The 27,871-nt window shown below is 41.8% G+C and overlaps 1 long non-coding RNA gene across 1 annotated transcript in view; it reads left to right on the forward strand.

Annotated features, from left to right (window-relative positions):
* LOC100521685 (uncharacterized) overlaps positions 1-27,571 on the forward strand; it is a 65,910-nt gene extending 38,339 nt beyond the window's left edge. The window contains exons 3-4 of the long non-coding RNA XR_014828232.1: positions 12,053-12,138; positions 24,589-27,571. This is a non-coding gene — a long non-coding RNA (uncharacterized LOC100521685). The remainder of the gene's footprint in view (positions 1-12,052; positions 12,139-24,588) is intronic.
* Positions 27,572-27,871: the final 300 nt, after the last annotated feature.

Below are 27,871 nucleotides of genomic sequence, written 5' to 3' on the forward strand. Positions count from 1 at the left end.
AGCCTATCTATTGGACCCCTAAACCCAAACAACTCGTGTCTCCTCAAGGACAAACATTTCCTCCCTCACTCTGTCAACTGCAGTTCTCATGGGCAACTTTTAACAACCTCATGGCTTTTTGTCTTTATAAGCCCCTGGAGCACTCTTTCCTTGCCTCCTGAATTACAAATCTTAAAACCTCAAATTAACTCTTTTCTTACTTGCACCTTTCTGCATTGTTCTTTGGGTAACACCCTGAAATCACTGGATCTAGATCTTATGAGGATGAAATGAGCTAATGGGAAAGGAAGGACATGCCTGACATAGAGTAGGCACTACTGAACCAAACTTGGGCCCACTTGCCTACTTGCAGTAAAGCCCATCTACCGACCAGGTTTCGGCCAAGTGTGGTGTTTATTGTAAGGTGCCAGACAAGGAGTCAGAACAGCTAATGCTCAAGAAATCCAAACACCCTGCTAGGTTTCAGGGAGGTGTTTTTAAAGGCCGTGTGAGGGAGGAGGGTTGCATGGTATGTGGTCAGCTCATGCACAATTCTCTGATCAGTTGATGACAAGGTGACAGGGTGGTATCACGGGGGTAACCTTATTAATCCTTAGGCTTCAGGAGGCTCATGGTCCTCAAGTCACTTCTTTTTTTTGGGGGGGGGGTGGCGTCTGTAAAACAGCTCAGGAAATATACATCAGATCCAGGTATCTAGGAACTTCAGAGAGGAGCTAAAGCAGAGGCCCTGGGGAAAGGGGTCTGGCCTGGGAAGGCCCCATGGGGTCCTGCTCATTTCCATAGGTCTTCAAAGGCCTTTTCTGTCCATATTTTCCCCTTATAAAACCTCAGCCTCCAATCGTGCTGCCCTTATTTGTTCCTCCTTGGTCCCTAACCCTCTCTGGGTTTCTGACAAACACTCTGCTTGTTCAAACTCCAGAGAGCCCCCTCTCAGCCTTTTTTCCACCAGGCCCCATCCTTGGGCATGTCCTCAAGAGCCCAATTTTAGCAAGAATCCTGCTAACTTGTTTCAGCAAGAATCCCCCACCCTCACTGTCTAATCACCCTCAACATCTAACCAGGTTCCTCAGTCTCCACCATCTCAGAGGTGATACCTGACCACCAGGTCTGCCTTCAGCCAGAATCCTGTTAGGTCAGTTTAGCACAGAATTACCCTACCTTCTTAGCAATTTTCCATCCATGGACTCCCCCTCCTCCAAACCCCAGCCTATAGTTCCTGCCTAAAAATCCTCACTTTCACTTCTTAGATTTGAAGTTGAGCCTAGTCTCTCTCCCCACCTACAAAAACACATTGGAATAGTCCCTACACCTATCACAACAGTCCTAAATAAAGTCTACCTTACTGTTTTAACAAGGGTCCAAATAATTTTTTCTTTAACGGCAGCCAAGAGAGAAAATTCACAGTGCATATCCCTGAGGCATTTGTAACATTTAGCACATACCAAAGACTCAACTTTATCCTCAAAATTTTCCAACTCTATACTTAAGATTCTGCTGCATCATTTCTCTCCTGGAATCTTGGAACTCCACATATCCTTAGGATCCTTTGAAAAATAAGAATCCAAGAAAAATTGCTTTAAATCCTCAGGATGCCTGGGACTTGAGTGACAATGAAGAAAAGAATCTGATTTTTTCTGCCTCCAGATGATGTGGTCAATGTCAAAATGAGCTTCCTTCATCTAGAAAATGGGGATCTTGCTCTAGGGCAGACATTTCCATAAATCACAAAGATACCACCAGCTGGCACAAGCAAGTTATTTAGGAAAAGGGCTTACTTATCTCCGTCAAAGCTGGTTGCCTTCTTTTCTTTTCTGACAATCTGAACAAGTTCTCAAGAGACTGCAAATCGTTTTGCAAAGGCAGGAAAGAGTGAAAATGACAAATGCGATATGTCCAAATGGAAGCTTCGGAGGGTAAGAAGCTGGGAAGACTTTTCCATCTCACTTACAAACTTCTCTCACAGCTAATTCTTCACGACTCTTTCCTCCACAAGGAAATGAATTCTTTGACAGAGAACTACAGAAATTTGGGCCAGGGAGATTATTAGAAATCTGTCGTACATTAGGCTTACACCAACCACCTGGATGCTGACAGCCATCAAATTAGGACCAAGTAATTATACGCCATATTATATTGTTGGCTAATTGTTACATGTGATCTTTTCATTGGTCTTGAAGGAACGTATTTTCGGTATCTCAAAACATCCATAATATCTGCAGTAACACTAGATATACAATAGGTGTCCAGTACTTGTTGACTGGTTAAGTCCCATGTGAGAAACATTGTGGGTGGACAGGGGAGCCTTATATTTTATAGCGCATCTTTGCAGGGGGAGGGAGGAAAGCCCTATGAAGGCAGGGCAGAAACACCATTCTGTAGTCTGATGAGGAGGGCCTTTGTCTTCCACGGCATCTAGCGTAAAACTGGGTATGTAAAACTTTTCAATAGATGTTCAGTTAATTGAACTTCTGCCACAGGTGACATGAAAAAGGGAATGACAATTCAGGTTTGTTGCCCTTCTTAAGTGTTCTTTATTTCTTCTGAACTTTGGTCTGAGGAAGGTATTCATTTGCTGAAAAAACAACAACAACAACAACAAAAATCAGTATGTCAAATTTTCCACCTTGAACTTTGAAGAAAGGAGCTGTAAAAGAAAATGTAAGCGAATTCTTTCAATAGGCTTAACAACAACCTCAGGAGAAAGACAAATCATAGCTAATAGACATACTGTCTGCTGTTTATTGTTTATAGCAATAAGGCAGCAGCACACATGATCAGAAAAGAAAAGCATCCCAGGGAGTTCCCGTCGTGGCTCAGTGGTTAACGAATCCGACTATGAACCATGAGGTTGCAGGTTCATCCCTGGGTTAAGGATCTGGTGTTGCTGTGAGCTGTGGTGTAGGTTGCAGACGAGGCTTGGATCCCGAGTTGCTGTGGCTCTGGCGTAGGCCAGTGGCTATAGCTCCTATTCAACCCTTAGCCTGGGAACCTCCATATGCCGCAGGAGCAGCCCAAGAAATGGCAAAAAGACCAAAAAAAAAAAAAAAAAAAAGAAAAAGAAAAAAAAAAAGGAAAGCATCCCATTCGGCACTTTAACCAGCAAATTGGAGCTGTTCCAAGCATGTTCAGCACCCATGTTATATTCTCTGCATGTTCCTTATTCCTTCTGATCTATTTACTCAGTAGTTAGGATATGAATTCAATTGTTGTAAGAAAGACTTCACAATTTAAAAAATAGCTTAAACCATTCTCTTTCTTGTAAAACACTAGGTAGGTGCTCCAGGGTAGATACATTGTCTCCACAATCAAGAGAGTTCCATGTTCTTTCTATCATATTTCTCTGCCATCTTCAACTTGAGGCTTTCATCTCCTATCCCAATATGGCTGCTTCAATTCCTGCCATCACAACTGTATTCCAACCAGTGGAAACAGGGAAGGAGAAAGTTGAAAATATGCCCCTTTCTTTTGAGGACATGACACAGAGGTTTTTTTCTTATCACTTTCTCCAGAAGGCAGTTAACGTTTTCACCAAGTACAAAGAAGGCTTGAAAGGCAGACTGTATTCTGGGCAGCTCTGTTTGCAGTTAAAATTCCCAAGTCCTGTTGTCAAAGGGAGAGAGTGAGAATGGATACTGGGGGATAATCAGCAGTCTTTGCTGTATTATGTCAACTATTTAGTAACCATGCAGATTTTGCTGGTGACACAGAAGAGTGATTCTCAAACTTGTTTAGGAAGGAAAGTACCTGAGATCTATGGCCCAAATGTGAACAGGAGATGCTCAGTTTCACTGTTTCCAAAAATGTCTCCCGTATAGTATTAGTTTCACAGGACAGATTGGAGAATAAATATGGTGTGAAGGCCAGATAATTTTGTGAAATGCTATTAACGGCATTCTTTCCTGGAGATAGGTGGATACTTCTCATTTTTCACTCTGAAAAAAACAGTTAATCTTTGTTTAACCAAGTATTCTCCAGATTTTTTTTTTTTTTTTTTTGTCTTTTTAGGGCCACTTCCGAAGCATATGGAAGTTCCTGGGTTAGGGATTCAATCGAACTATAGCTGCCGGCCTACACCACAACCACAGCTACTTGAGATCCAAGCTGCATTTGCAACCTACACCACAGCCCATGGCAACACTGGATCCTTAACCCACAGAGTGAGGCCAGGGATCGAACGTGCGTCCTCATGGTTACTAGTCAGATTTGATTTCTGCTGAGCTACAACAAGAACTCTTCCCCAGACTTATTTGACTGAAGAATTTCATTATGCGAGCCCAAAATCCCATGGAATTAGTGTGCTGCAAAATACACATCAGAGGACAGATTTAATTTCATCCTCCAAACTGGTAGCAACTTTATTAGCAGGAAATATGACAGTTAATTATAATAATTAAAAATTGCAGTTATAAGCTCTTATATTCCAAAACAAAACATGTCCTCACACTAAGAATAATTAGGTGTTTCTCAGTCTCTTGCTCTGTGTGTATGTGTTACTTTTTCAGTCATTTTATCCCACAAAGATAGCAGATACAAAAGGTTTTAGTAAAAATATGAGAAAAACTTACAAAAACTCTATTGATTGGTTAAATTCTTCCAGGAATTGGGTAACTTTCCCCAGTAATGGGGAATGAAACATCTGAGTTCATGTCACAAGATAGTCTATAGGAGAACAGCTTGAAAATCCAGAGTCATTTAAGACAATTTCTGCTTTCAAACATACGTAACCCACTTGGGGAGCGGTGACTTACTGACAAAATACAAGTTGGAAGATTTTTTCCTCTATGTGCAGGTACTTCATATTGTATCTATTTCCCATTGACTCTTGTCTCTCAAAATAAATTTTTTAAAATAAATATCAGCCCGTTTTGCCAAGTCACTAGATGGAGACAGTAACTTCATATGGTGATACATAGGCTGACCTACATGCTTCATGCACTGAGACAGGATTTCTCTCTCTCTTTTTTCCCAGCATGCCAAAAGTAGCAATATTTTCAAAAGTCAGGTCACCTGGGCCTGGGCCCTGCCCATCTCTGGTTTTGGAGCTCTGTTGGTAACTACTCAATTTAAATGATTTCATCACTATAAAACAGTTAATGTGAGTGAATATTTTCTGTTTGTATAAGACGATCTGGCAGCTAACTGAGGTGAGGTGGATACCCTTACTTCCATTTGTTTCCTCATTTTATATTTTTTTGTTTGTTTGTTTGTTTGAGTGATCCCATCCACTCCTGGTTTCAACATTTATCTATACTAATCGTGTCAAAAGTGTATTTGCAGTTTGACTCTCCTTCCTGAGCTCCACATTCTTTTCAGTTCAGATACCAAGCAAGAATATTACCTCTCACTTGCAAGTGAAATCTAAAAGGAAACCCAGACTCTTAGATATGGAGATCAGATGGGTGGTTCCTAGAGGTGGGGGCTGGTGGGTGGGTAAAATGGGTAAAGGGAGTCAGAAGGTGCAAATTTCTGCTTATAAGATAAATAAGTCCTGGGGATGGAATGCAAGATGACTGTAATTAACAATACCCTATTACCTATTTGAAAGATGCTAAAATAGTAAATCCTATGTGCTCATCACAAGAAAAAGAATTTCTAACTATGTGTGGTGATGCATGTTGAACTTACTGTGGTGATCATTTTGCAGTATATACATAGAGCATATCATTATGTCGTACACCTGCAACTGATGTGATGTTATATGTCAGTTCTGTCACAATTTTTTCTTTAATAAAAAACATTTAATTAAATATCCCAGGAAGTTTTCTGGTGATTCATCCGGTTAAGGATCTGGTATTGCCATTGCTGCGGCTCAGGTCACTATTGTGGCATGAATTTTCTCCCTGGCCCTAGAACTTCTGCAAGTAGTGGGCTTAGCCAGAAAAATAAATAAATAAATAAATAAACAATTTTTTTTTCTTCTTTTTTTTTTTTTTCTTCACCGCAGTTTGGCATGTGGAAGTTCCCAGGCTAGGGGCTGAATCAGAGCTGTAGCTGCTGGCCTACACTACAGCCACAGCAACACAGGATCCAAGCCACTTCTGTGACCTACACCATGGTTCACGGCAACACTGGATCCTTAACCCACTGAGCCAGGCCAGGTCTCGAGGCCACATCCTCATGGACTAGTCAGGTTCATTACCACCGAGCCACAATAGGAACTCCAGTAAGTAAATATTTTATTTATTTATTTATGTATTTATTTTGTCTTTTCTAGGGCCGCACCCACAGCACATGGAGATTCCCAGGCTAGGGATATAATCAGAGCTGTAGCTGCCAGCCCACACCAGAGCCACAGCAACGTGGAATCCGAGCCGTGTCTGCGACCTACACCACAGCTCACAGCAACACGGGATCCTTAATTCCCTGAGCGAGGCCAAGGGATCGAACCCACCACCTCATTGTTCCTAGTCGGATTCGTTAACCACTGAGCCATAATGGGGAGCTCCAGTAAATATTTTATATTTGGCTTTTAAAAATAAATAATTAAGTAAATATCCCAGAAAAGTTAACTCCCATGTAAAACTTTATTTCCATAAGTACCATGAGTAAATTCACCTCTTGATACTGTTAAAAAAAAAAGAAAAGAAAAGAAAGAAAGAAATGGTACTATGATCCACCCACTTCTCCAGCCATAAAGTTAAGTGTTATCCAAGACCCTCTCTTATCCCTTAATAAGCATTGTTGATTCTTTCCACTAAACCTCTCAAATATACCCCTTATCCTGAAACTCTACTTGGTACTGCCCAAGTTCAAATACTCACCATCTTTTGTCTGAACTCTTACCATAGCTTCCATTTCAATCTCACTGTCTATAATCTTCACCTGTCCTATTTATCCTCTAATCCAGACTACCCTTTCAAACACTTAAATCTTAATTTCCTTCTCTACATTTTAATACCCATCCATCTTCTATAAGCAGTGATTCTCAAGTCTAGTAAGGTAATGTCTTCTGGTAAATTTTAAAAAAATCTCAATTTCCCATTGCTGCAAATCAGCACAATCACAAGTACAAATTACCACAAACTTAAATGGTTAAAAACAGTACGAATGTAGTATCTTACAGTTCTGGAGGCCAGAAATCTGAAGTTGGGTTTCTCTAGGCTAAAATCAAGGTGTCGCAGGACTGCTTTCCTCCTGGCAAGTCTAAGGAAGAATCCACCTCCCTGCCTTTTCCAGTTTCCAGAATCCACCTCCCTGCCTTTTCCACATTCCTTGGCTTGCGGCCCCTCTGTTTTCAAAGCCAGCAGTGGTGGGTGGAGTTTCCCTCGTGCTGCTTGGCCTTGGCTCCTAAGCTGCTATCACATCTCCTTCTCTGACTCTGACCCTCTTGCTTCTCTCTTCCACTTGTAAGCATCTTGTGATTACATTGGCTCCACCAGTTAAGGCAGGATCATCTCCCCAGCCCAAGATCCTTAATCTGCAAATTTCCTTTTCCTACATGTATTCATTTGCCAGGGCGCCATAACAAGCATCACACACTGGATAGCTTAAAATCACACCACCTCAAGTGCTTGCTTATTTTAAAGCCCAAACAAAGCCCAAAAGACCTCATGACTTAGCAGTGCCAAACACATAGCAGATACTCAATAAATGAAGAGCAGATTAAAATATTTAAATGAAAACCTAAAACTAAAATAATCTGCTCTGGGGAGTTCCCATCATGGCTCAGTGGCAATGAATCCCATTAGTATCCATGAGAATGCAGGTTCAACCCCTGACCTCACTCAGTGGGTTAAGGATCTAGCCTTGCTGTGAGCTGTGGTGTAGGTCAGCTGCTACAGCTCCAGTTCGACCCCTAGCCTGGGAACTTCCATATGCTTTGTTAGTCTTGACTGAATGTGGACCAAGTCACCAAAAGCCAATAGAATTGCATTTGCTTTGGGAGCCAGGAAGCACAGAGTTGAACTTTCCTTACGGTGCTAGTTGGAACACAAAATGAAAACAAGTAAACTAAAACTAAGCCATTAAAAGAAATAAGTAAATGTAGGAAATGGTTATATCAAGTTATGGGCTGAATTGTGGCCCCTCAATATTTCATACATTGAAGTCCTAATTGCTTGTACTGTGAATGTGATCCTTTCGAAATAAGACCTTTAAAGAGATAATTAAGATAAAATGAGGTTATATGAGTAAGTCCTAATCCAATACCACTGGTGTCCTTATAAGAAGAGGAGAAAAAGGACACAGACACACAGAAGGAAGACCGTAAGAAGACGGCTGTCTGCAAGCCAAGGAGAGAAATCTCAGGAAAAAACTAACCCTGCAGAGTCTAGATCTTAGACTTCTAGCCTCCAGAATCACTGGGAAATAAATTTTTGATGTTGAAGCAACTTGGTCTGTGGTACTTTACTATGGTAGCCCAGGCAAATTAATACTTTAGTACATTGGCTGTTTGGCCAATGTGCTGTCATGCTGACCTCATCCCCAGGTGGGGTGTCCCCTCTGGCATCAGGATGGCTGCCAAAGATCCTGGACTACATCCTTCCTGGTTCACAGCCCAGTTCCAGCTAGTCCTGACATTCACTCTGACTAGAGGGCATAGATCATGTGCGGTCATGAAATAACACTCTGCATTTATATTGAAATTATTTAGGGAGTTTCCTATTGTTCAGCAGGTTAAGAACCCAACTAGTATCCATGAGGATATAGGTTTGATCCTTGGCCTAGCTTAACCTCTTAAGGATCCAGCATTGCCATGAGCTGAGGAGTAGGCCAGCAGCTGTAGCTCTGATTTGACCCCTAGCCTGGGAACTTTCATATGCCACAGTGCAGCCCTAAAAAGACAAAAAAAAAATTTATTTTTGTTTTGGTTTTTGATCTGTGCTTTATTTGATCTGTGGTGACCTCCCTGCCCCTTCTAGAAGGATCGATAGTCCACTTTTTGATTTCCTAAAGAGGCTCTTGGAACCCATGGACCATAGTTGTAAAAACTGAAGCTTTTGCTTAGCATGAGCCCCACATCGTAGAAGGAAAGAATAAGGTTCTTTCCCTCAAAAGGCAAAGCTTGAAAAGGGTGGTATGTAATGTTCATTCGCTAGACCGAACATAGAAATTCATAAAAATCCATCCCTTTCTACCTGTGGGAGAGGATGAAGGCTTCCCTGGCTTGAAGGCAAAGGGCAGAAGAAGCAAGAGGAGGAAGGAGACTGGAGCTTCCTGAACTGTGAACACCACATGGAGAGATGTGGAGTCAACATCAAGGGCAGCCAAACTCAGACAGGTGGACACACTCAGTCTTCAGCGCCAGGAGGCCAGGGATGCTATCTCAGAGGCCTCAGCCAGTCCAGGGGAGACCAGCATGGTACCTGTTGGGGCAGTGTTAGCAGTGCTGCCCTTCTTATGCTGGGCGGTGAGGCCATGGAGCCTGCCAATCATCATACAAAAGTGGCACCTCTTAGAGCTTCAGATTTTGGCCAGCTCATGCAGACCTTACTTTAGGGTCAATGTTCATTGCAGAATTATTTTAATCTCCTCCAAATAGAAAGTGATGCTTTGAACACTTGCGGAAGGAAATGACGTTAGCGAAGGGAAGGTCCCAGAGGGTGTTCTTTTGCGAGACTGAAACAGTTAGCTAGAGTTTCTATCCCCACCATCCTCACACAGCAAATCCCTTTAAAGGGATGCAGCACTGGTCCAGGAACTACTGTAATGTTCTTATTAAATTAGGACTGGCTTTGTGCTCCACCAACCCTTTCTCTAGAGCAGGGAGCAGATCCCCCAAGTACAGAGACCAAGGATGGAGGAATCCCCAATGCAAATGAGAGGCTGGTGATGGAATGAGGTAAATTGCTAGTTGGGCAGGAATGGAAGTTTAAGTGGCTAAAGCCACAGTTGTCCACTATATCCTGAAACATTTTGTTCCTATACTTTAGATTTTCCCAGAAAAGAGAACATTTTTTTCCTCTCCAATTCACATAAACTGCCCCAAAGCTCTTGAACTTCTGGAAACCTTTGATAAACAGTGGCAGTCAGTGCATAGTAATTGCAAACCGCAAAAAAAGATGCATCTGGATAATTGGATAACTAGGTCAGAAAGGGTCAGTCTTGTAGGAATAATAGGAATTCTTGCAAAGAAGTGGAGTTGGCCATTTTTGTAAATATTTCCAGTGTGTCAACCCCGTTAAGTGATATTTTGCAAATGTGACTAGGGAAATCAATGTGTCTCCCACAGATGTTCAGACTACCAAGGATGCCTGCCCCAAGTCTTGTCATGAAGACGCAGATAAGACACCTCACGGATAGTGATGTGTGTAGTGCTGGTCCTGTCCTGGTGTTTGATCAGGATGTTCACTCTCAGATGTATTCCATCTGTGAAAAGTCATTGAGCTGCACATGACGACTGTGTCCTTTTCAGTACCTCCATATAAATTTCAGAAAGAACAACTAGGGAGCAACAGCCTTATAAATTAAGCTACTACCCAATGTCTAAATAGTTTGTCCTTCAAAAAGTGAGATCATTGATCATTGGTAGGGAATGTGAACATGTAATGATTCGGTGGTAGGAAAGTTTCAGGGTTTATCCAGGTCTTTGTATGGTAAAAACAAGACTGACAGATTGAGTGGTCTGGTTACAGAGTGGTCTCTGCTCCTACAAGCAAGGATGATTCTCTCAGATTCCTCCCAAGATGGGTACCTGTCCAGCTTTGTCTGCTCAGGAACCGTGGCTGCCCCCCTGACCTTGTGCAGGGTCTGTTTCCCAGGCACTTTGATACCCGTGAGGAGCTGCCCCAAGTACTGGGCATAAAGCCTCTATGCCCTGGCAGCACAAAGCCACAGTCCTTCCCTCAAAACCCTCGGAGCCAGATATGCTTCAGAACACAGACATCTTCAAAATTTAGAAAGGAAATAGTGCAAATACTGTATTGTCAGTATGTCAACCCCTCCTCCCCTTCCAGAAAAGTCTGGGGCAATACCATGCAACTAAACACACATTCTGCAGTGCAATTCATGAATATTCACATGAAGGAAGATCAAAAGAGACTTTAAGTAGCCTTGTGTCAGTTCGTGGACGTTTAGCTCCTTGATCAGTGCAAAAGCTGGTTTTGAAAGATTTACGATGATAGGTTGCAGATGAAGTAGTCTGGACTCCCATATACTCCCATTTTTAATTAGTAAATTAATATTCTGAGTTTATAAATTTCTTATAGCTGTGATTAATATGGACACATTTTTCAGAGTCAGATTCTCTTCTATGCCTACCATTAAGTAAATTAATAAAAATGAAATAGCTAGAATCAGCAAAGCCAAGCAAAATGCTGCCAGGGTGCCCCTCTCCAATGAGTGGCCATCAGGGAAGAAGTGAATGACAACAGCCTGCCACTGCTCTCTCAGCAGCTTACCACCAGGCCACACTCACTTTTGGATGATATTCCCTCATCTAAGACTTTCCCTTTGACCTCTTTCGGAAAAAACCTCCTAAGACACCTCAATGGTCAAGTAAACATTCATCTAAAGGAACCGTTTTTTCAATTCAATACATTTAATAAGCATATATATCAAGACTGTGTTATTTTAACCTACACAATGTTGATGTCCAAGTTGTGACCAAGTATGCTAACAAAGAGTCAGTCTCAATTTTTCTGAAACTTGCGAATCTAAAACTGGGAGAAGTTTCTGCCCTTTTGTTTGGGGAAGCTATGGGGACCCTATATGGAGGACCCTTTGGTTAAGAATGTAAAGCCCATTGCCTGCTCAGAAAGGGGAAGTTCAGAAATACAGGGATCCCTGTTGCTCTGCTTTCCTCTGTGCAGAATTGCATGTCTGCAGATTTTTATCAGGCTGGCTATGGAGAAAAGTTGTTTCCCTCTGTTGAGGCCATAGGAAAAAACACAACCCAGAAGAGGTGAGCATGGTCAAGGCAGTCCTGTTGGAAGGGTGGTCTGGCCACAGCGGAGGACAGGACTGGCCAAGAGAAGCCCCCAAGGAGGGGTATGGTCCAAGAAGTCAGGCAGCAATGGTGTCCATTTAAGGTTGTGTTTTGGAGGTTGTTTTTTTGTTTTTAATTCGGTCTTTTCAGCTTAGTGCTTCTTCTTTTTTTTTTTTTTTTTTTAAGTTTTGCTAAACGTTTTGGAGGAGAGCAGTGAATCTGCAAAGAGAATAAACCCAACCAGAAAAGAAAGTGCAGAGACTGATCATGAGGTGAGAGAGGGTCAGCTCACTGCAGTACAGGCTATCCTGTTTAGTGACTGGAGCAGGCAGCCAGTGGTTTGCAGGGATACTAAAGAGAAGGATGGAATCCTATTTTTAAAAAATCAATGGATAATGACTTGTCACTTACAATAATGCAGGTGATAGCACATTAACTGAAAGAGTAGCGAGGCTCAGAGAACAAGGGGTTTAACTTCTGCCTGGGAGACACAGACAAGGGCAGCGTGACACCCACAGGGAGGGTCAGACTTCATGACCCTCCAGGATTGATTTCAAATCTTGCCTTCACCACCTAGGGGATCTGTAAACCTAGGACAGTCCTTGAAAACTCTCTGAGCCTGTTTCCCATCTAAGATACAAATTTACTTACTTCTCCTTCCTGGGGCTTCATAGGGCTAAGATTGCTTATATAAGGTTTTTATGAAGTACCCAATAAATTATTACTACTTAACATAATACAATATATTAAAAGTACATGCTAATATAATATATAATACGCTAACAATTCGTTATTGGTAAATCATTACTATTATCACTTACACACTAAGTATAGTTTATAGGCAAACTATAAATTTCAAATCTTTCCTTAGTAAGGGAAGATTTGAAATTGCTATTTCCTTAGAATTTATTCCATATAAATCTATTCTTGAAGGATATCATTGATGCTTTAGCAAAATATTTAATTTTCCTCAATGTATTATTGCCGTGAATGTTTATAAACTCTTTGTAAGTAGCATTTTACTGTATCTATTCTTCTGCCCCTTCCAGGTTTATGAGTATGGAGTTGGTATTTAAAAATAATTCTGGGTTGTCCTCATGAAGCCTTAGGAAAAAGACCATTTCAGAAACCCATCAGAGTACCAAAAATGTGCAAATCTGAAGAGCCAAGTGTTGGTAGTGTGGACCTGTGTGCAGACTCCCTAAGTACAGGCTTTGGCAGTGAAATAAGGAACAATCACATTGGAAAGCTATTCAGCCTTCCCCCCACTCAAAATACATATCTCTGGGATCACTCATTCAGGCAGCAAGGAGACAAGTATGAGGATCCTTTCTCAAATAGAAAAACAGCAATGACAACAACAACAACAACCTGAAAATAACCAATTATCCATTGACAGAAGAATGAGTAAACTGAGTTGTAGATAAACAACAGAATATTATTTAGAAACCAAAATGAATAAACCACAGGCAAAGTAAGTGGCAAAAGAATGTGTACAGTAAAATGCTACTTATAAAGAGTTTATAAACATTCAAGGCAATAATACATTGTTTAAGGAAAAGTAAATATTTTGCTAAAGCATGAAGACATATGGGATCATTGTAAACTACCCAAGTCAGGATAGTGGTCACTACTGGATTGGTGAGAGCTACACAGGGGGGTTCAAGTGTATCTAATAATAGCCTCTTTCTGTGAAAGGAAAAACACCCTGTAAACCAGCTATAATGGAAAAAATTAAAATCATTATAAATAAATAAATAAATAAAAGAAAAACAATCTGAGACAAATGCAGCAAAGAGAAATTAAGATTTGACAAGGGGAGTTCCCGTCGTGGCGCAGTGGTTAACGAATCCGACTAGGAACCATGAGGTTGCGGGTTCGGTCCCTGCCCTTGCTCAGTGCGTTAACGATCCGGCGTTGCGGTGAGCTGTGGTGTAGGTTGCAGACACGGCTCAGATCACGCATTGCTGTGGCTCTGGCGTAGGCCAGTGGCTACAGCTCCGATTCGACCCCTAGCCTGGGAACCTCCATATGCCGCGGAAGCAGCCCAAGAAATGGCAAAAAGACAAAAAAAAAAAAAAAAAAAAAAAGACTTGACAAGGCAGACAAAAAAAGTTCTCATTGTGGTTCAGTGGAAACAAATCCGACTAGGAACCATGAGGTTGCAGGTTCTATCCCTGGCCTTGCTCAGTGGGTTAAGGATCCAGCATTGCCACAAGCTGTGGTGTAGGTCGCAGATGCGGCTCAGATCTGGCATTGCTGTGGCAGTGGTGTAGGCCAGCAGCTACAGTTCCAATTAGACCCCTAGCCCCCTAGCCTGGGAACATCCATATGCTGCAGGTGTGGCCCTAAAAAGAAAAAAAAAAAAAAAAAAGATTTGACAAGGCTTTGTATCGGGCATATTGTTGTTCATGATATCATTTTCTCTAGTTTTCTGAATTTTTGAAGTAGTACGCATTTAAAAAAAAAAAAAGTCAGGATGTATAGGTTCCTACAGGAAAATGGGAGCCAATTAAATCTAAATCTTTTCACACATTCTCTAAAAACGTTGGGAATGTACAAAAAGAAATGATTCAAATCACCCATTATCAATGCTTACGGCAAAGGTAGGAGACAAAGAATATTAAAAGTCTCATGTATGTGGGGAGATAAATACCCAAAATCAATAGAGACAGCTACAAAGCCCACATTAAAGTAAGTTCAAATGAAGGGTGCAGGAAAGAGGAGGATACCAGTGAAGAAAATCAGTGACAAATCTAGTGTAGACAGTAGGAGGATTCAATAAGGTGTGCTGATGTATAAAATAAGCCTTAGAAAACCAGTAAGTCTCATACCCGCAATCCATAAACAGAAGATGTAATGGAAAAGAAAATACCATTTTGGTAACAAAATGAAATTAAATTATTAGAAATAAACTAAACAAAAAATTTTCAGAAGCTATAGGAAGAAAGCTTTCAAAACATACTTAAAAGACCACAAAGTAGATTTGAGAAAATGAAAAGATATTTCTTGTTCCTGGTTAGGACAACAAATCAAAAAGATGCCAATTTAGCACCAGTTATTGCATAAAATTAAAGCCAGTAAGAAGTAATATCTTTTTCCTGGGGCTAGACAATTTGATTCAAAAGTACATATAAAAGATGAGCAAGAAAAACAGGAGCAGTTTGAAAAAGGAGAGCTTGCTGACAAGACAGTAAAATGTAATAGGAAGCCTGTAAATTAAAACCATGTGGTCCTGGCATGTAAACAGACAGACCTTCCAAGGGAACAGAGTAGAAAATCTAGCAGTAGCTCAAGCACATGTGAAAGTTTATTATAATATGCTGGGGGCATTTCAAATCACTGGATGGGAAAAAATGGAGTTTTTACTGAATAATGTTAGGACAAGAGTATACCCATTTTTTAAAAAATCATAAAATTTGGAACATACTTCATGCATTGAACCACAATAAACTCTTAAGTCAGAGATCTGTTGTTTATAAGTCCAGGAACTATGAGAAATATGGTTGAGTTCCTTTATAACCTGGATGTAGAGAAAGCCTTTCTATAGATGACTCAAAATCTAGTAGCAGTTAAGAGAAGATTGATAAAGTTGACCCAACTGACAAAACCCAATTTTTTTTCAATGGGAAAATCCCACAAACAAAGGGAAAAATGAATATCAAACTGATCAAATATTTGAAACTTAAGCTTCTTAATAGATAAAGAGCTCCTTAAAAAAAAAAAAAAAAAAGGGAGTGAAAACCATAGAGAGAGATGGGTAAAAGACAATAGACATTTCACAGAAAAAGGCAAATGATCCTTAAGCATGTGAATACAGACTCAACTTCTCTCATACTAAGACAAATGATAATTAAAACTACATGCAACCACAATTTCACGCCCATCAGACTGGCAAAATTTCAGAAGTTTTGACAACACATTTGGTGGGAATATGGAGAAAAAAGACTCTTATATAATGCTGGTAGGAGTACACAACTCTATGGAAGGGAATTGAGAATAGATAACAAAACTACATATTCACTTATGTATGGACTCAGAAATCCAATATCCAGCCATTTGCCCTGAAAGTACACCACCACAAATCATAAACAACATTTGCACTGGTTTATTCATTCTGCATTATTGATAATGACAAGATATTGCAAAACCATTCAAATGCCCATACCGGAGACAGTTGAATAAACCATCATGCAGTGGGATAATCTATAGCCATAAAACAGGGGAAAAATCAGCAAATCTTTATGAACTGATAAGGAGTCACTTGAAGCAGCAATTAAAATCCCTAAAATGACAAGCTAAGCCCTGGCGCACCCCTGACGTATCTCCTATTGCTGCTCTCTGACTTATTCCTCTAGAGCTACTGGTTGTAGTGCCAACTCGCTCTGACTTTCAGTGAAGTTTGCATTTGCTGTCCAATCCCAGAGGCCCACATGGCTTCTCTTTTACCTCCTTCAGGACTTATTCAACTGTCATCTTCTCAGTGAGACATTCACTGGCTGTTCTACCCAAAACTGCAACCTCTCCTGACACTTCCTTTCTTCCTGACATACAAGATATTTTTCTTTAGCATTTATCACTAATACACTCTATATTTTACCTATTCATTTAATTATCTATCTCTCACACAGAATGTAAGTTCCATAAAGGCAGAGATTCTTCATCCATGTTGTTTACACCTATATTTAAAAGAATGTCTGGCAATGAACCAATATTCTATGGATGGATGGATGGGTGGATGGATGAGTGAATGGATGGATGGATGGATCCTTATTTTTTTTTTTTTTTGTCTTTTGTCTTTTTTTGTTGTTGTTGTTGTTATTGTTTCTATTTCTTGGGCCGCCCCCGCGGCATATGGAGGTTTCCAGGGTAGGGGTTGAATCGGAGCTGTAGCCACTGGCCTACGCCAGAGCCACAGCAACGCGGGATCTGAGCCGCGTCTGCAACCTACACCACAGCTCAGGGCAACGCCGGATCCTTAACCCACTGAGCAAGGGCAGGGACCGAACCCGCAACCTCATGGTTCCTAGTCGGATTCGTTAACCACTGCGCCACGACGGGAACTCCGATCCTTATTTTTTTAATAATTTCTTCCCCACATAATCTTCCATTTCTCTTTCTGAAATTCTGATTAATCAGAAATTAGATCTCCTAGATGGAGCTTCTAAATTTGTGTTTCTTTATTATTTTTCAATTTCCTTGTCTTTGGTCCTTACAATCTACTATTTTTTTTGCTCTACTATTTTTTTTGCAGTACTATTTTTTTAACTTATGACAGTGTTTCATTGTATAGAACATTGATTGCTTTCTTCCTTTGAGAATATTGAAAAAAAGGGTTTTATCCTTTTTGATGCTTTCTCTGATTCTCTGCATTATATCTCATCTGGTAGAGTCCTCCTCTCTGTTTCGTTCGACCTCTGTTTTTTCCTCTTGGAAATGATCCTCAGCTATCTCTTTGGACTAAGCACCAAAAACTGTTTGGAAAGCACCTGGGCAGGGCTTGGCTCCTGGGTTTTATTTTCAGGTGACTTGGAGAGGAACCAGCTATTTCATTGGAAGATGTCCAGATATTAATGGCTCTTCTTTGAGGCTGTTCATTTTCTCTGGATAAGAATCCATACATTCCTATCCTCCTGAATCCTGGAAGCGGGGCAAGGAGCGGAATCTAGGGAGGGCACCACACTATTTGTTATCAGACGTTTTTACTTAATCCACTGTATTTTGTTCCTCTCTCTGCCATCCCTGTGTCTCCGATTCCCAAGTAACTACTGTCCAGTTTCTCTAGAGCCCAAACTTCCTCTTTGTTTCCTGAGGGTGTGATGGAATGACTGTGAGAATGGGGTGGGAGACCTGAATGTTTTACCATTGTGCTCATACTTCCAGCCAAGTCTCATGTTTTCATCCCTTGTTCTCACCCCTCTCCCCTGCCTTCTCTGATGAACCTCTTAGAGATTCTCTAGAACAAATGAGCTCTTAAAACACTTTACACACAGCTCCCTTTGCTTGGTGAAATCAAAGACCACTCATCTACCACTTTTCTTCTTCCCCAAACCTGCTGCCATCTCTGGCTTCCTACAGTCTTCTCTCTCATGCTACTTTCCCTTAGTGACTATTTATATTTTCATTCCTTATCTATCACTTTAGATGAGTTTTAGGAGGCAGAAGTCGAAAATACTCATTGTCAACTTGTCAGTTTTAATAAGGGAGTTCCCTGGTGGCTCAGAGGGTTAAGGATGTGGCATTGTCACTGCTGTGACTTGGGTAGCTTGATCCCTTGACTGGGAACTTCCTCGTGCTGTGGGCATGGCCAAAAAAAGAATAAACTAAATGTTGCTTAAACAATATTTAATATCTGACTAGTGAGAGTTCCCGCTGTGGTGCAACAGGATCAGCAGCATCTCTGCAGCAAGAGGACACGAGGTTCCATCCCCAGCGCAGCACAGTGGGTTAAAGGATCCGCCTTCACTGTAGCTGCGGCGTAGGTCACAACTGCAGCTCAATTCTGATCCCTGGCCCCAGAACTCCATATGCCACAGGGGGGCCAAAAAAGAAAAAAAGTAAATAAAAAATTTAAAAAAATAAAATATAATCTGACTAATGGAGACCAATGAGGAGAGGGAAACAAGGGAGAGGGTATGGGATTAAGAGACACAAAACATAAAATATGTAAGCAACGAGAATCTATTGTATAACACAGGGAATTGTGGCCATTATCTTAAAATAACATTTAATGGAATATAAACTGTAAAAATACTCAATCGCTATGCCGTACATCTGAAACTAACATAACCTTGTAAATCCACCATACTTCAACTAATTAATTAATCATCTGGGCACCATGCATATAAAGATCAAGAAAATTAAATCCTGGCCGTTTATTAACTCCATCTTTAGGGGAAGAGACTGACAAATTGCAATAACCATTAGTCAAGGGACCCAGGAACTAGATGCTTATGTTTCACTTCCACTTCTAGAATGTTTCCATGGCTCTGTTTTTCAATCTATAAACACTGAGGATATACACACAATGGAAAACTGTTCAACCTTTAAAAGTGATGAAATCCTGACACACATGCTGCAACAGGGATGGACCCTGAAGGCTTTATGCTGAGGGAAATACCCCAGGCCCCAAAAGATACCTACAGTATTATTCCATTCATATGAGGCACCTAGAGGTCAGATTCACAGAGACAGAAAACAGCACGGTGGTTGCCAGGAGCTGGAGGAAGGAGGGAATCAGTAGTTTTTACATAGGGGCTACAGATGTCCCAGTTTGGGAAGATAAAACTTTCCTGGTGATGGATGGTGACGATGGCTACACAATCATGTGCATGTACATAAGGCCACTGAACTGTACACTTAAAAATGGCTTAAAAGGTATGTCTGTTTTACCACAATAAAAACAGTGGTTGGGAGAATTGGGGTAGGATACATCAAACATTCTGAAGGGAATTCTAGGTATCACTATGGCTAATGTATCCTTGAAATTCCTCTTCCATTAGGGGAGGCAGAAGGAACGGGCTGGCATGTTTCAGTCCACATGTAATTTTCCTAATGCAGAAGAACAGAGAAAGTGATATGCCTCCAAGCATCTGGGGTGAGGATGACAGCCAGGGCATCTCTAGGGGGTCAGGAGGAAATGGAGACAGAGAGGCAAGGGGTGGACCTAGAGGAGAGCCACAACATGGCTTGTCTTTTGCAATCTTCTTGAACAGGTTGCATGTGCCTAGGTTAAATGTTTAATGTAAAATAGGCCACTGCGAAGGGAAAAGTTGGAGAATTCATTCCAAATTCACTTGCTACCTAACTTTCCTTCTTTATCCTAAAATAGTATCTTTAAGATACATGTAGAAGTTCCCCTCATGGCGCAGTTGTTAACGAATTCCACCAGGAACCATGAGGTGGCGGGTTTGATCCCTGGCCTTGCTCAGTGGGTTAAGGATCTGGTGTTGCCGTGAGCTGTGGTGTAGGTCACAGACGAGGCTCGGATCCCACGTTGCTGTGGCTCTGGCATAGGCTGGCGTCTACAGTTCTGATTAGACCCCTAGCCTGAGAACCTCCATATGCGGAGGGAAGCAGCCCTAGAAAAGGCCAAAAAAGACAAAAAAAAAAAAAAAAAAGATACAAGTATATTCCAGAATTAGAATTCACCTAGTCACAGTGAATTTCCACAGTCAGAGGGCTATGCTGAGGGTCCAGGTGAGCCGGTCATTTCTGAAGAACTCCTGGACTTGCTTTACTGATGGGTGACACCACTTAGAAGGGACAAACCACGGGGGCTCGGTACAAAATCACTTTCATTGTGCTCCACTCTGCTGGCATTTCTCACAAGGCCTCAGTGTGAATGACATTCCTTGACATTGTAAAGCCCTCAGCCCTGATGGTGACATGTCCCTATTAGCAAAAACACATCCCAACCCTTCAGAGAACTAGAAATAGCATATGCTTCACTAGAGCAATGTCTTTGAGCAAGAGAGGCACCATTCTAACTTCTGTTTATCCTGCTCAGTCCTGAAAATCATCCCCCAAACTCAGGTCTGCTCTTAAAAACCCTAATTTGTATCAAATACTTACTTTAAAATTGTTTTAGGTGGCAAAAAGATCACACTTTCCCTACCCTAATTCAGACATTTCTGTCTCTATGCTCAGAAGGATGACATTTTTACATTCACTAAGGTGTCATTTAATGAGAATGGCAAGATGGGCTCCAGAAAATAAATTATTAATGAGAACTTTTTCTTCTAGACGGAAATTAAATGAATAGCAAGTAGTCCTGGTTATTACATTTTAAATGACTTTAATTTCTTAACACCAATGGGAAAGAAAATAACCAGTGTTATAATGTGTAATTTCTGATAACAGTAATAATAAAGACTTTATTTGCAATCTTATCATTCAGTGAGACAGTTACTAAGCAATTTACCAGAGTGTGGGCTGGGGATTGTAAAATCCCATTTGCGTGCAAATGATCCAGTGTGTTGCTATGGTAAAGGACTGGTCAAAACAGGATAAGGTTCTGATTCATTTGAAATCTATTGAAGCAATGGTTACCTGATATAAAGGAAGAAACTTTGTTCTCATCGTCTATGAACTTTCTGGGAAAAAAATAGAATATCTTAAAAAAAAGAATATCTTAAAACCGAAAATTCTAAAAGCCCTGTTCCTCAAATTTGGCTGCATGTTGACATCATCTGGAAAAATTTTAAATATGCAAAACCAAGTCCCATCTCCAACAATTCTGATTTAGAGGATGTGAGGTGCAGGCTGGACCTGGGATTCTTAAAGTTCTCCAGGTTATTCCAACGTGCAGCCAAGTTTGGAGAAACTTATTCTAGATGGTGTTACATCCTTTCATCCGAAGACTACAGTAAAATGGAGCTTACTTATCATGTTTGTGACTCAGCATTAATGAGGGCTTTGTTATAGAGGCATTTATATTAGTGTGTCTAAAGACAAGAGAAGATAGGAGTTTCCATTGCCGTGAGCTGTGCTGTAGGTTGCAGACGCGGCTCCTATCCTGCGTTGCTGTGGCTGTGGCATAGGCCGGCAGCTACAGCTCTGATTGGACCCCTAACCTGGGAACCTCCATATGCCGCAGGAACAGCCAAAGAAATGGCAAAAAGACAAAAAAAAAAAAAAAAAAAGACAAGTGAAGATATAAAAATAGAGCATTTAATATAATAATAGATAAAACAAAATTATCTTTTAACATAATATCAGATTTTTCTATAACTACTACTATGATATAGTTATATAACAATAGAAATAATATATAATTATATTATAATAGAAAGATGTATAATTCCAGAGTTTATAAAGATTTACATTAAAATGAACTCAGTCTGAATTTTACTAGTCCACTATGAAAAATAATTTTTGTTTCCAGGGAATGTCCAGTACTTTCATATTTTAAAGAAACTAATTGCCCTCTCCTATAAAAGCGGGCTGTGGACAGGTGGCACAGGTGGTCTTGATACCAGTGGAGGCAACAAATTTCATTTCCATTGCAGTCTGAGTTATTTAGCTTCCTTACACTTACTGGAGACAAACTAGGATATAGAGGTTAGTAAATGATCATGGAAATACATAGGTCTGATTACAAAAGACATCATTTGAATCAATTATTGTCAATGAGAAAACAACTCACTGCTGTCAGAACTTGTATATTCATTCATAAAGCATCTTTTGAACACCTACTGTGTGCAAAGCAATGAGCTTGGTGAAAATGGAGGAGGGAGAATTTTAACTGTATCTGTGAAGTTTTATTACCTAAAGAGGATCTGATGAGTTCCAGCTGTGGCATAGTGGGTTAAGGATCTGGTGCTGCTGCAGCTGTCGTCTAGATCCCTTGATTTGATCCCTGGCCTGGGAACTTTCATACGCTGTGAGGGTGGCCATAAAAAAGAGAAAAAAAAGAGGATCTGAGGCTACTCTGGGTAAATTGTAACATTCGTTCATTATGGCTGGTGAATATGTGTGTCTGCTATAATCTTTATACTTTTCACGTATATTTATAATACTTCACTGAAGTTGAATTCAACATGGATGCTAAAGAAATTTACAATCAGAGCAATGAAAAAAGTAAGCCACATAAACAATGATAATATAAGTTTAAAGGTACTGGAGGGGGTGCAAAAACAGTATATTTCTCACACTTCAGTGGACAGCTCTCTACATGGTGATTTAGGGGCCCAGGTTCCATCTTCTCACGACCCCATCATTTCCTGGAGCCTTATTGGTCCCCTCACTGGATCCTCAGCATCCAGTTCGCATCCTGGGGACCAGAGTGGAAGAATGCATGGCAGGATTTTATGAGCCAGACTTGGGACTGGCACACATCATGTCTGCTTGCATGCTATTGTCCAGAAACCCGGTCACACAGCCAACCCTTAGTGAAGACTGAAAGACGTAGTCTGGCTCTTTGTCCAGGAAGAACAGTTTGGTGAGCTTCTGGGCAGTCTCTGTCAGTGACGACTTAGGAAAGAGGCAGATGAGGTGCTGAGCCAGCTCACTGCTTTTTTGCAAAAGGAACCAGGAAAAACTAGATGGGGAAAGGAACATCTGAAATGGAACTTGAAAGATTTTAGGATTTAGAAATGCAGAGACAAATTTTATTTGGTATGGGGTAGGGGTAAAAACTATGCACAAAGGTAAGAAAATAGAGACTGTGTTCCACACCAGAGCACAGAACAAAAAGGGGAGGTGGGGCTTGAATAGGCTGGGCTGATATTCAGCTGGAAGGATATGCAAAGGGCTAAAACAATGAAATCCTTCCCAACTAGTTACAAAGGGCCACTAGTTCTAGCCCCTGAGTGTTCACACCATCATCCCCATAGCCACCTGGGCTCCCTGTACCGCCCCACCATCCAGTGACCAGAGTTGCCCCCAATACAGCAGGGCTCCTGAAGAACCCTGCTCCAGGGCTGTGGTCCCATCAGTTTGGGCCGATGGGTGCTGAGATTTTACTGCCCATTACACATTTTGAACATCATCTCAAAGCACAGGATTATGAGAGGGATTCACAGTGGGATTTGTAAAGGTGGATTCCCCAAAGCCATGCTCTGGATTTTACTCATTAAGAGGCAGGAGAGTATTCATCACAGATTGTCTCAAATAGGCAAGGAACATGATCAGAGCTCTGTTTAGAAAGATGAGCCTGACAGCAGCTAATTTAGGAGGATGTGAAGGGAGAGAAACTAGAAGCAGGAATGAAATAATCTTTGTAAGGAACCACACTGCCTTGTTAATACAGCAGGCATGCAGCAGCTAGTTACTACAGTTATTAAGGTAAGGGAGATATTGCCACAAACTAGATCAGACCTGGCTCTATTGCTTTGTTCTGATTATCAATGCTTATAAATGCATCATAGCTACTGCTGTATCTGTGTGAGTGGCAATGTGATTCTGATGTCTGTCCCAGGGTTCTGATGCCAGGACTTGCAGGGCAGCATTGGAGAACCACCTTCCCTCTGCTGCCTTCATCATCTGTGGGGTGATGGAAGCAAGAGCCTGCTCTCTTCTGCCTGTTATTCGAGGGGGGTATCTGGGATGTCCCCATGCCTGCACCCACACACATACATACACACACCAGGACACCAGCATCTAAGAGGAACACCATACCTGCCCTAGAGTCTTATCCAGATCCCACTTTGCTCCATATTTGCCAGCCCCACATCCTAGATAGCGGACGTGACTTCCTGTTGGAGGCATGAATATGCGACGTGACAAAGAATGGAAAGAAAAGACTGGCGCCATAGAGTGGCTGTAGAGGGTCAGTCTATTACTTTACAAAGTCTTATGACTCTCTCATGATCCTTGAGGCAAAACGAATGAGAACAACATCAAAGAATGGCATCTCGAAAGCAAGATTGCTCAAGTATTGATGTTGCTGATGGAAAACCATCAGCTCTGACATTCTCAGGACTGGAGCCTTGGGGGATTTTGGGGAGAGGCCATAGACGGCTTGAAGCAAACAACAAACTATGGCCTGGGAGGGCTAAAACAATTATGATTATTTTATGTGCTTAGGAATGACTGACCTAGCGTATCTTGCTTCCAATCTGTTTGAAGTAAAATACCGATGTATCCCCTGCACGAACGAGGAAGTAGAACATAGTAAATAAAAACCATGAGTTGGCTCAGAGGGTTGCTATTGCCTCTTGAAGACAGCAGCCCCCTGATCCCCACTCTATTTCTGTTTCTCTTTCTTCTTATTTCTGCAGCACCGCTGACTTCGGGACCTGGGTTGAGGAGCAGGCCTTGTCAACTTCCACTCTTCCCTTTCTAGTTTCCAGACTGCTTGCCTTTGATTTAAGGATCAGGACCAGATCATTCTTTCGATGTAACTCTGAGGCCACAGGCCATCCTGATCACCCAGACCAGTTCCTTCCCCTCCACCGAGGAACCGGAGATGAACCCTGTGTTCCATGCCTCCACCTGGTTTTATCTCAGATGGTTGGCCCATCCTGGGAACACATGTTTGCCCCAGGTCCCTGTGAGTATCTTGCTAATGTCCCCTGTCCAAGAATGGAACTGACCCTTCATTCCCCTCATATTTGTGCGACCATGCCACATGGTGGGGTTTTGGTTTGGTTTGTTTCCTTTTCGTCCGAAGCTGACGGAAACCATCCGTGGATGGCATCCCCCCAATGCCTTGCTCACTGCTCAGTACCTGCATTCTCACTAAAACTCTGGTTGGAGAGAATGATGCATGGGAAGAACATTGAACCAAAAGCACAGGCTCTGTGGCCCTGGTCCTGGGTGCTCTACTTCACAGCTCTCATGCCTCTGACTTGTTTTCTTCTCTGTCAGACCAGGGATTCCTCAAACTCTATCCTGTGGAACATGGTTCTGCAGGGAGATAATAGGTTGGGGGAGGGGAGGCAAAGCATCCTAGAAACTTGGGGATGCTTTTGTAGATAGCTTGAGGAAACTGGTTAAACCAAGACAGGCTTCTTTACTGAGAGACTTCTCAAAGCCTGTCATATGTGAAGAAGTCTTGTAATAATCTCAAGAAAGATACCATATATAACACTAACCTAAAGCATTTGACCATGAAGCACTTTTGTCTTAGAGCAGGTGACAGACGTATATTCCAAAGAACCCCAATTTTACTTAGATTAACCTCAGGTCCCCGTCTGTTCTTCAGGAGCTTCCTCAGGTGACATGACCTCCAGAATGCCCGATGCTTGTCCTTTCTGTCTGAATGTCTATATCATGTTATCTCTAGCATCTATATGGTATCCATCTTGAACTTGTGTTAGCACCTGAATCTTCAGTTCCAGTTTAATTCCTTGTAGGTGTGCACAGGTCTGAAGCATCTGTGTCCCTGCAGCTCTAAACCTGGTGCTTCACACAGCAAAGTCATTAATCTTAGAGCCCAGCACTTGGATCTCCAGACCCTCCCTCCTCTTAGCCTGCCCACTCTCATGCCTCCCCACACCTGTCTCTGCCATGGCTCCAACCTCCCTGTAACCTCCACATTGGCACAAAATGATCTGATTAGATACAGTGACTTCCCAGCTGAAATCCCCTCTACATTCCCTCTTATCTACAGGATCAAGTCCAGACCTGTCCTGGGACAGAGACTTCCATTTTCTGGCCCCAGCCTATCCCTTTAACCTCATCCTCCAGGAATAATAAACTGAATTGTGCACACACACATGCTGCCTGCGAGGATCACCCTTTTGCCTGGAATTTCACCTCTCCTTTTCTCCTGGATAAATCCTCCTAGTCATCCTTTAATTCAGCACATGTTCTCCTGCTCCTCTTCCAAGACGCCTCCTCCACAGCCCTCTTCAACCCAGTGCAGGTTGTTCCATGGCACTCTACCCATTGCATCGTTGTGTGACCACTTTATATTGCAATTATTTGTTTCCATTTCTTTGCCCCCTCTTGACTATGAGCTCCTTCGTGGTCCTGACTATGCTTGCATCCAAAGTCCCAGCACCGTGGCAGGGCCATGGGAAGCTCTTTTTTAAAAGCTTGTTGAATGAACTCATGCATGTTTGTTTTCACTCTGATTAACAGAATCAGTGGTTGGAGTTCCCTGGTGGCTCAGCAGGTTAAGGATCTGGCATCACTGCTGTGGCCTGGGTCACTGCTATGGTGCAGGTTTGATCTCTAGCCTGAGAACTTCTGCATGCCATGGGCGTGGCAAAAAAGGAGTCCCCATTATGGCTCAGTGGGTTATGAACCCAACTAGTATCCATGAGGATGCAGGTTTGATCCCTGGCTGGCTTTGCTCAGTGGGTTAAAGTATCCTGCATTGCTGTGAGCTATGATGTAGGTCATAGACACGGCTCAGATCCCATGTTGCTGTGGCTGTGGCTGTGGCTGCAGCTCCAGTTTGCCCCCCTAGCCTGTGAACCTCTATATGCCACAGGTGAGGCCCTAAAAAGAAAAAAGAATCAATGGTTGATGGACTCTAACATCTAATTGACTTCTCATTCCCTATGTAATCCCTGGTCTCTTTAATGCTGACTGTCTCTCCAGTCTCATTTGCTACCCTTTGCTCAGCTGCAACCACAATGGCCTCCTGGCTGCTCCTCTAACTCTCTAACCTTGACCCACCTAGGACCTTCACATGTCCTGGAATATTCTTCTCCAAGTCTCTGATCAAAGTCACTGAGCAGTCATTCTAGTATTTACTTACTTGCTCATTGTTATCTGTTATCTGCCTCCCACTGCCACAGTTAGAATGTAAGCTATGGAGAGCAGAGATTTGGGTTGATTCAGTGTAGAATCCCAGCACCTAAAAGGGTAACCAGCAACTCATAAGTGCTTGTTGAGTAAAAAGACTTCCTCCTCTATGACACGATCTGTGCCAGACTGCTTACTCTTCCCCCATTACCCTTTCTCTCGCTCTTCTACTTACAGGATCCCAGATTTTTAGCCAGATACCTGACTACCTGGGTTAAAAACTACACAGTTTCTCTTTCTGTTGAGTACAGTCACTTGGCTAAATTCTGGCATGTGAGATGTAAGAGGAAAGAATGTGCCCGAGTTATAGGATGGGTCCTTAACGGGAGCTGCTCTGATCCCCCCTCTCTCCTTTTTTCAAACTTCTACTTGAAATACAGACAGAATGGCTGGGTAATGAGCAGACAAGGATCTTAGTAGAACTCTAAACATATTAAGTGATGTCTATACCACTGTACTATTCTTTTTGATTAGCATTATTATTAAAGTATAGTTGATTTACAATGTTTCTTCAAGTTCTGTTGTAGAGCAAAGTGACCCAATCCACACATTTCCCTGTGCTGTACAGTAGAGCCCCATTGCCCATCCATTCCAAATATAACAGTTTGCATCCGGAAAACCCCCAAAATGCCTGCCCATCCCACTCCCTTCCCCTTCCCTCCTGGGAACCCCAAGTCTGCTCTCCTTGGCCATGATCTGTTTCTGGGGTTTTTTTGTTTGTTTGTTTGTTTTAGATAGGATCATGTGTTCCATATTTTAGATTCCACAAATAAGTGATATCATGTGGTATTTGTCTTTCTCTTT

Source organism: Sus scrofa, chromosome 14 (assembly GCF_054392235.1).
Source record: "Sus scrofa isolate SSC_HxYL_T2T_F1_AM1 chromosome 14, Sscrofa_HxYL_maternal_Yorkshire_Landrace_v2.0, whole genome shotgun sequence".
NCBI lineage: Eukaryota > Metazoa > Chordata > Mammalia > Artiodactyla > Suidae > Sus > Sus scrofa.